This window comes from Hordeum vulgare, chromosome 4H, assembly GCF_904849725.1.
Source record: "Hordeum vulgare subsp. vulgare chromosome 4H, MorexV3_pseudomolecules_assembly, whole genome shotgun sequence".
NCBI classification, from domain to species: domain Eukaryota; kingdom Viridiplantae; phylum Streptophyta; class Magnoliopsida; order Poales; family Poaceae; genus Hordeum; species Hordeum vulgare.
Window position 1 is genome coordinate 294,050,599 of NC_058521.1, and position 7,500 is coordinate 294,058,098.

Sequence of the window (7,500 nt, forward strand, 5' to 3'; positions counted from 1 at the left end):
CTTCTCTCCGATTTTCCAATGTTTAGATGGCCACCTTCATCCCTGTTAAGTTCACAGAGTTTTGCCAGCCCGACACCACTATGCCGTTCGGAAAAGAGCTGGTGCAGATCACCAAGGACTTGAGGATTGCTCTGCCGACTATCAGAGGGAAGCCAACTTCGTCTTACCCGGAGGATTCACGCTACAGGATCGAGGTGCATATTCCCGGAAGGACATTCCAGCCGCGCACTGAGCCGATGGATTTCAAATTCATCGCACCCAACTAGATTCTCGGAAGGGACATGGCGATCCATTGTGCACTCGGACGTATCAAGGATGAATACAAAGGCTGCCCTATTTCTCCTGACCTATTCGCTGTATCCCGGAGAAATGAAGACGGAGACATCATCTCAAGCAAGACCAATGATGCTCTCTTGTCTTATGCCCAGACCTTGGAGAAGCACAGCGGAACTCTAGAGTATCACGCGATCAAGGACGCCAGGAAGATCAAGCAACTGTCACTCCGCGAGCTTGAGCTTGAAGATGCAGCCCGGGAAGCCCACTATGAGCATGAGCTGGAAGTGAAGGACTTTCTGGAGCGGATCGAGAAGCTAAAGACTCGAGTTGCATACCTGGAGGAGGAACTGGACATGGGAGAGAACCTTCATCCCGAAGGAGACGTAGCCCCCGTGATCAGCAACGACGAGGACTATGAAGAAAGCTCCACCGAAGGACCCGACACCATGCTATTCTGAGGAGGACACTAAGACTAGACCACCAAATTTACTTTATCGTTTTACGTTTTAGGCCGATGTTTAGGATTATCGAATTTTGTATCCTCGTGCGAACCTTTGTGATGATATTGAATGAAATGTGTGGTGTGATACTTGTGTGTTGCATTCATATGGGTAGTGTAATTCCCTCTAGACCATTGTTCTATGCTAATCTCACCCCTCTACAAACATCAGATGCCTCCAAGACGCGCCCCTGAGTCGAACTTTCCACCGGAACTCACTCAGTTGATCCAGCAACAAAATGCCTTGATGCAGCTGATCATCCAGAACCAGAACAACAACAACCGTCCCCCACCCTAGCCTGACAATTTCACCCGTTTCTTGAGGTTGAACCGTCCAACTTTCTCCAGCAGCATTGAGCCCATTGTGGCAGATGATTGGCTCCGCAAGATGGAGCGTGAACTCATCACTGCTGGTTGTACTGAAGCTGAGAAGGTGCGTTTTTCCACGCATCAACTTGAAGGCCCTGCAGCTGCTTGGTGGGAGAACTACACCACCAGTTATCCCATTGCTGGAGTCACTTGGGAGCAATTCAAGCAAGCCTTCCGCACTGCACATGTCTCAGCTGGTGCAATGAGTCTGAAGAAGCGTGAGTTTCGCAACTTACGCCAGGGGAATCGCACTGTGGCCCAGTACGTTGATGATTTCAGCATGCTCGCCCGTTATGCACCTGGAGATGTGGCCGATGATGCGGCCAAGCAGGAAAAATTCTTGGAAGGACTGAATGATGAGCTGAGCATTCAGTTGACGGTAGCCACCTTCAACAACTACTAGGAGTCGGTTGATGAGGCCCTCATCTTGGAGGGGAAACACCAGCAGATGGAGAACTGCAAGTGAAAGTATGGGGTTGGAAAGTTCAACTCCGGCACTCAGCAGAAGCCTCGCTACACCCCTTATCCAGGGAATACCGAGACTGGATCTGGTAAGTTTGGAGGACACGTTTAGCATAACCACCCAGTGCACAACCATGGAGGCCACAACCATGGAGGAAATGGGAATCACCGCAACAACATTAACTTCAAGAATGGCGGTACTTGCACCCAGCAGCAGTCAGCTCCAGCTCAGAAGGATCTGACTCACATCACTTGCTTCAAGTGTCAGAAGAAGGGACACTATGCCACTGATTGTCCCCAGAACAAGCAGGGAAACGGCAACGGCAACGGCAACTCTGCAGCAAAGAAGCCCAATCCTTTTCCTCGAGCTCAGGTGAACCACATTGATGTGGAAGAGGTCTATGATCACCCCGATACTGTGGTTGGTAAGTTTTTGTTAAATTCACATCCAGTATTGGTACTTTTTGATTCTGGTGCAACGCATTCATTCATATCAAGGGTAGTTGTGGAAAAGTATAGTTTGCCAACTAGAACCCTCAGCCAACCTATTAAGGTCAGTTCCCCAGGAGGCATGATGACAGCCGGGATAGGATGCCATGCTTTGAGTCTCAACATCGGGAACCATAATTTTCCCACCGACCTCATCGTATTAGAGTCCCAGGGATTGGATGTAATCTTAGGCATGGATTGGATGGCCAAGTATGAAGGGAATATCGATTGTGCCCTTAAGTCTATTTTGCTCACCACCCCCGAGCAGAAGCGGGTTAAGTACGTGTCACAACGCCCGACACGGAGTAAGCGAGTAAACTCTCTCACGGGAGTAGTCCAGGAGGAAGTACCGATTGTACAGGAGTACCCAAATGTATTTCCGGAGGAATTGCCGGGCATGCCACCCGATAGAGAGGTTGAGTTCTTGATTGAGCTATTACCCGGAACAGCCCCGATATCTAAGAGACCCTATCGGATGCCCACAAATGACTTGATAGAAATCAAGAAGAAAATTAAGGAGTTATTGGACAAAGGGTATATTCGCCCAAGTTCTTCACCTTGGGGAGCCCCAGTGCTCTTGGTTGAAAAGAAGGACAAGTCCTTGAGAATGGTTGTCGATTATCGTGCATTGAACGATGTGACCATCAAGAACAAGTACCCCTTGCCGATGATCAATGATCTGTTTGATCAGTTAGTTGGAGCTCGTGTATTCTCAAAGATCGATCTTCGATCCGGGTATCATCAGTTGAAGATTCGTGAACAGGATATACCCAAGACAGCCTTTACCACTCGGTACGGCTTGTATGAGTACACGGTCATGTCATTTGGACTGACTAATGCTCCGGCATATTTTATGAATCTGATGAACAAGGTATTTATGGAATACTTGGACAAGTTTGTCGTGGTGTTCATCGATGACATACTGATATTCTCCAAGAACGAAGAGGAACATAAGGAACATCTGCCTCTAATTCTGGAGAAACATCGAGAGCATAAGCTATATGCAAAGTTCAGCAAATGTGAGTTTTGGTTGAAGGAAGTCGGATTTCTCGGACACGTCATCTCAGGAGCAGGAATAGCAGTGGACCCTGCTAAGGTCGCAGCAGTCATCGAATGGGTAGCACCCACTTCAGTCAAGGAGATCCGTAGTTTCCTCGGACTTGCCGGATATTACCGGAGGTTCATTGAGAATTTCTCAAAGATTGCCAAGCCCATGACAGAGTTGTTGAATAAGGAATCCAAGTATATTTGGACTGAGGAATGTGAAACCAGTTTTCAAGAGCTGAAGAAACGTCTTGTTACAGCCCCAGTGCTGATATTGCCGAACATTCGGAAGGATTTCCAGGTTTATTGTGACGCTTCTCGTCAAGGACTTGGAGGAGTGCTCATGCAAGAAGGAAAAGTTGTAGCCTATGCATCCAGATAGCTCAGACCTCATGAGTTGAATTATGCCACACATGACTTGGAACTAGCAGCCGTAGTGCATGCTCTCAAGACCTGGAGACATTTCCTGATCGGAAATAGTTGTGATGTTTACACTGATCACAAGAGCCTGAAATATATCTTCACGCAGAAGGAGTTGAACCTCAGACAGAGGCGATGGCTAGAGTTGATCAAAGACTATGACATGAGATTACATTATCACCCAGGCAAGGCAAATGTTGTAGCCGATGCGTTGAGCCGCAAGAGTTATGTGAACACGCTCACAGCGGGAGGATTACCCCACGAGTTAGTCGATGATCTCCGAGAGCTCAAATTGGAAATAATTCCAAGAGGATTTGTTGCCACAGTGGAAATTCAGTCTACTTTGACGGAAAAGATCCGTGAAGCACAGAAAAGCTGACAAGGAGATAGCTGAGATTAAGCAGAAAATGGAAGACGGGAAAGCTAAAGGTTTTCGTGAGGATGAACACGGAACTTTATGGTTTGAGGATCGCATCTATGTGACCAATGATCCCGAACTCAGGAAGTTGATACTTCAGGAAGCTCATGATTCCCCGTACTTGATACACCCCGGTAACACCAAGATGTATCTGGATCTGAAAGAAAGTTTCTGGTGGACAGGATTGAAGAAAGACATTGCCGAGTTCGTAGCTATATGCGATGTTTGTCAGCGAGTAAAAGCCGAGCATCAGAAACCAGCAGTTTTGGTCCAACCTCTGCTGATACCCGAATGGAAATGGGAAAAGCTTGGTATGAACTTCATCATCGGATTACCCAGGACCCGTTCTTGCTATGATTCTATTTGGGTTGTGGTCGATCGTTTGACCAAGGTAGCTCACTTCATTCCGGTGAAGACTACTTACACGAGTGCCAAGCTGGCCAAGATATATATGACGAGGATCGTATGTCTGCACGGAGTACCGAAGAGCATTGTGTCCGATAGAGGGACTCAGTTCACATCAAAATTTTGGCACCAACTGCACGAAACCTTGGGAACAAGATTGGAGTTCAGCACAACATTTCACCCGCAGACAGATGGACAGACCGAGAGAGTTAATCAGATTCTGGAAGACATGTTGAGAGCTTGCGCACTAGACTATGGGTCTAGTTGGGATGACAATTTACCATATGCCGAGTTGTCATACAACAACATCTACGAGACTAGTCTGAAGATTGCCCCTTTCGAAGCTCTATACGGAAGGAGGTGCAGAACACCGTTGCTGTGGGATGGAGTTGGAGACCGACAACTTTTTGGTCCCGACCTTATCCGAGATTCTGAAGAGAAGGTCAAGCTCATTCGTGACCGACTCAAGATAGCTCAGTCCAGGCAAAAGAGTTATGCCGACAGCAAACGCAAGGAAGTAACGTACGAAGTGGGAGACCGAGCATATCTTCGGGTGTCTCCACTTCGAGGAATCAAGAGATTCGGTGTGAAAGGAAAATTAGCCCCACGTTTCATTGGCCCCTACAAAATTCTTGAACGTAGAGGCGAAGTTGCATACAAACTGGAACTGCCGGAAGGATTGTCCGGAGTTCATGACGTCTTCCATGTTTCCCAGTTGAAGAAATGCCACGCTAAGATGGCCGATGTTCCGTTGAGAGATACAGTGCCCCTAGAGGCCATACAGCTTGACAGTGATCTGACGTATGAGGAAAAACCCGTCAGGATTCTCGAGACTGCCAACAGAGTTACCCGCAGCAAGATCATCAAGTTGTGCAAGGTGTTGTGGAGCCACCACACCGAGGAAGAAGCCACCTGGGAACGAGAAGAGGATCTTCGTCGAGACCACCCGCACCTATTTTCTAGCCAACCCGAATCTCGAGGGCGAGATTCATCTTAAGGTGGGTTGGTTTGTAACATCCCAATTTTCTTAAATTCGGATGTTAATAGATCATTCATACGCATCTCATATTTTATGCATATTTGTGTTCTTCTGAAAATTCTAATCGTTATGTGACTACGTGCAATTTATTGGAGTGGAGATAATATGACTTCTCCCGTGTGAGTTAAAGTCACCAATTTGGTTTTGCAAATTTTCTAAACTCCGAAGTATTTTCTTTTGTTGAGTTTTTCAATCGAGTTGTGTGACCTATTGCATAAAACTCTTTTTTTGAAAGTTTTGCATTAGGTGGAACTAGGGTTCCTATATATATATATATATATATTAGTTGTATATATTTCTGTTTTGTTTTTCTCCTAAGTATTCTAGTGTACATATATATATTAGTACCTTTTTTTCTAGTATTTGTTAGCTAGTAAATATTGTTTTTATTGTTTTTTTTCTTTTTGCTGCTCTTTGTTCTTTTTTCAAAAAAAAAGAATCAAACAGCCAGGCCGAGCCAAAGGGGCTCAGCCCAGCCTTGCACCGAGCCCCACATGCACCGAGGCATGCATGCATCGTACCCAGCATGCAACAGCCCCACCTGAGCTACCCCTCCCCACGTATCCTCTCTTTTCTCTCTCTCCTCTCCTCCACGTCACCTCCCTTCTCCTCCTCTCTCTCTTTCCTATTTTTCTCAAGCAGAGACCGATCTCTCCTCCCTCTCCTCTCTCCAGCGATCTCTTTCCCAGTAGCTCTCTCTCCTTCCTTTCTACTCTCCCTCCTAGGCCTATATAAACCCCCCTTCCCTCGGCTACCCCTCCCCCAACCCTAGCCACCGCCGCCACTTCACCCCGCGGCGTCTCCACGAGCCGCCGCCGCCGCCACGGGCAGCAGCAGCAGCAGCCTGAAGGCCGCACTTCAGCCTCGCGAGGAGGAGCTCCCGCGAGCTCTCCCTCTCTACCGCCGCCTTCCCCATGGAGAAGGAACCACTCCCCCGTCGCCCGACGTCTCCACCGCCGGAGCTACTCCCTCCTCCCCGCCGGCCAACTCTCTTTCCGCTGGTGCAAACAGCAGCAGCAGGTAGTTTTCCTCTCTTCTCTCTCTATTTGCATGCATCAGATTCTAGCCTTTAGATCTCCATGCAACGGCCAAGATCAGATCAACTAGTAACCCTTCGGTTTATTCCAGAAAACCAGTAGGTTCTTTTAGTCACTTATGAATTAACCGGAGACTTTGCTAGCCTTAGGCCGTTTGCCCGAAGTCACGAAACAAATAGCCACTTCAGCCAGTAGAAACTTGCCACGTGTGCCTCTCATTAGCACTAGCAGTTTTGTAACTTTCTGTCCAGATTTCAAAAACAGAAACTTTCTGTTTTGTTTTGGCCACAACTTTTTATCCCTACGTCCAGTGACATTGATTCTTTTTCCAGTAGCTAACAAATTTCCTGTAGTTTTGAAAAATATATAATTTGTCTGTGTTTGAAATTTTGAAATATAAGGTAGAGCAGATTTAGTTTAAACACTGTTTTGCTTATTCCAGGAGTTTGAAAATGATATTGAGTTGATTATTTTTGCTACTGTTTTCTAGTGATACAATCTTACTGTGGTAGGAGTTTCAGAATTTTTAAAGTATTTTTACTGGGGTTTTCAACAGAAACAAGTTTCTGCCATACCGGCGCGCGATAAATTCTTTTGCGTAGTCTTTTGCCAATCATTGCATGTGATGTTATTTTTTACTTGTGGCATGATTGAAGTGCTTATGGTGTGCTTTGTGTTTGTATCGGTAGATCATCCGGAGTGCGAAGCGTGTTACTTAGAGACGCTCGAGCAGGACAACTATCATCAAGGCAAGTCATCTTTGATCATGTTATTTTACCTATGTTTTCAATGCATAGTAGATCACCTTCTTTGCCCAATTTGCATGTTGCCTAGGTACTTGGAAACTTTAGCATAAGATGTAGTATCATGTGGTAGGAACACAACAACCCCGACACTTGGCCCCGGGACGACAATGTTATATTCGCTATGTTTGAGTAGACGGGTTATTGGTTGAGTGTATACCACGAGTGATGCGAGGTTGATATAATAATCAAGACCGGACTAAGACAATATTTTCAAGACCTCGGACGCAATGCAACAC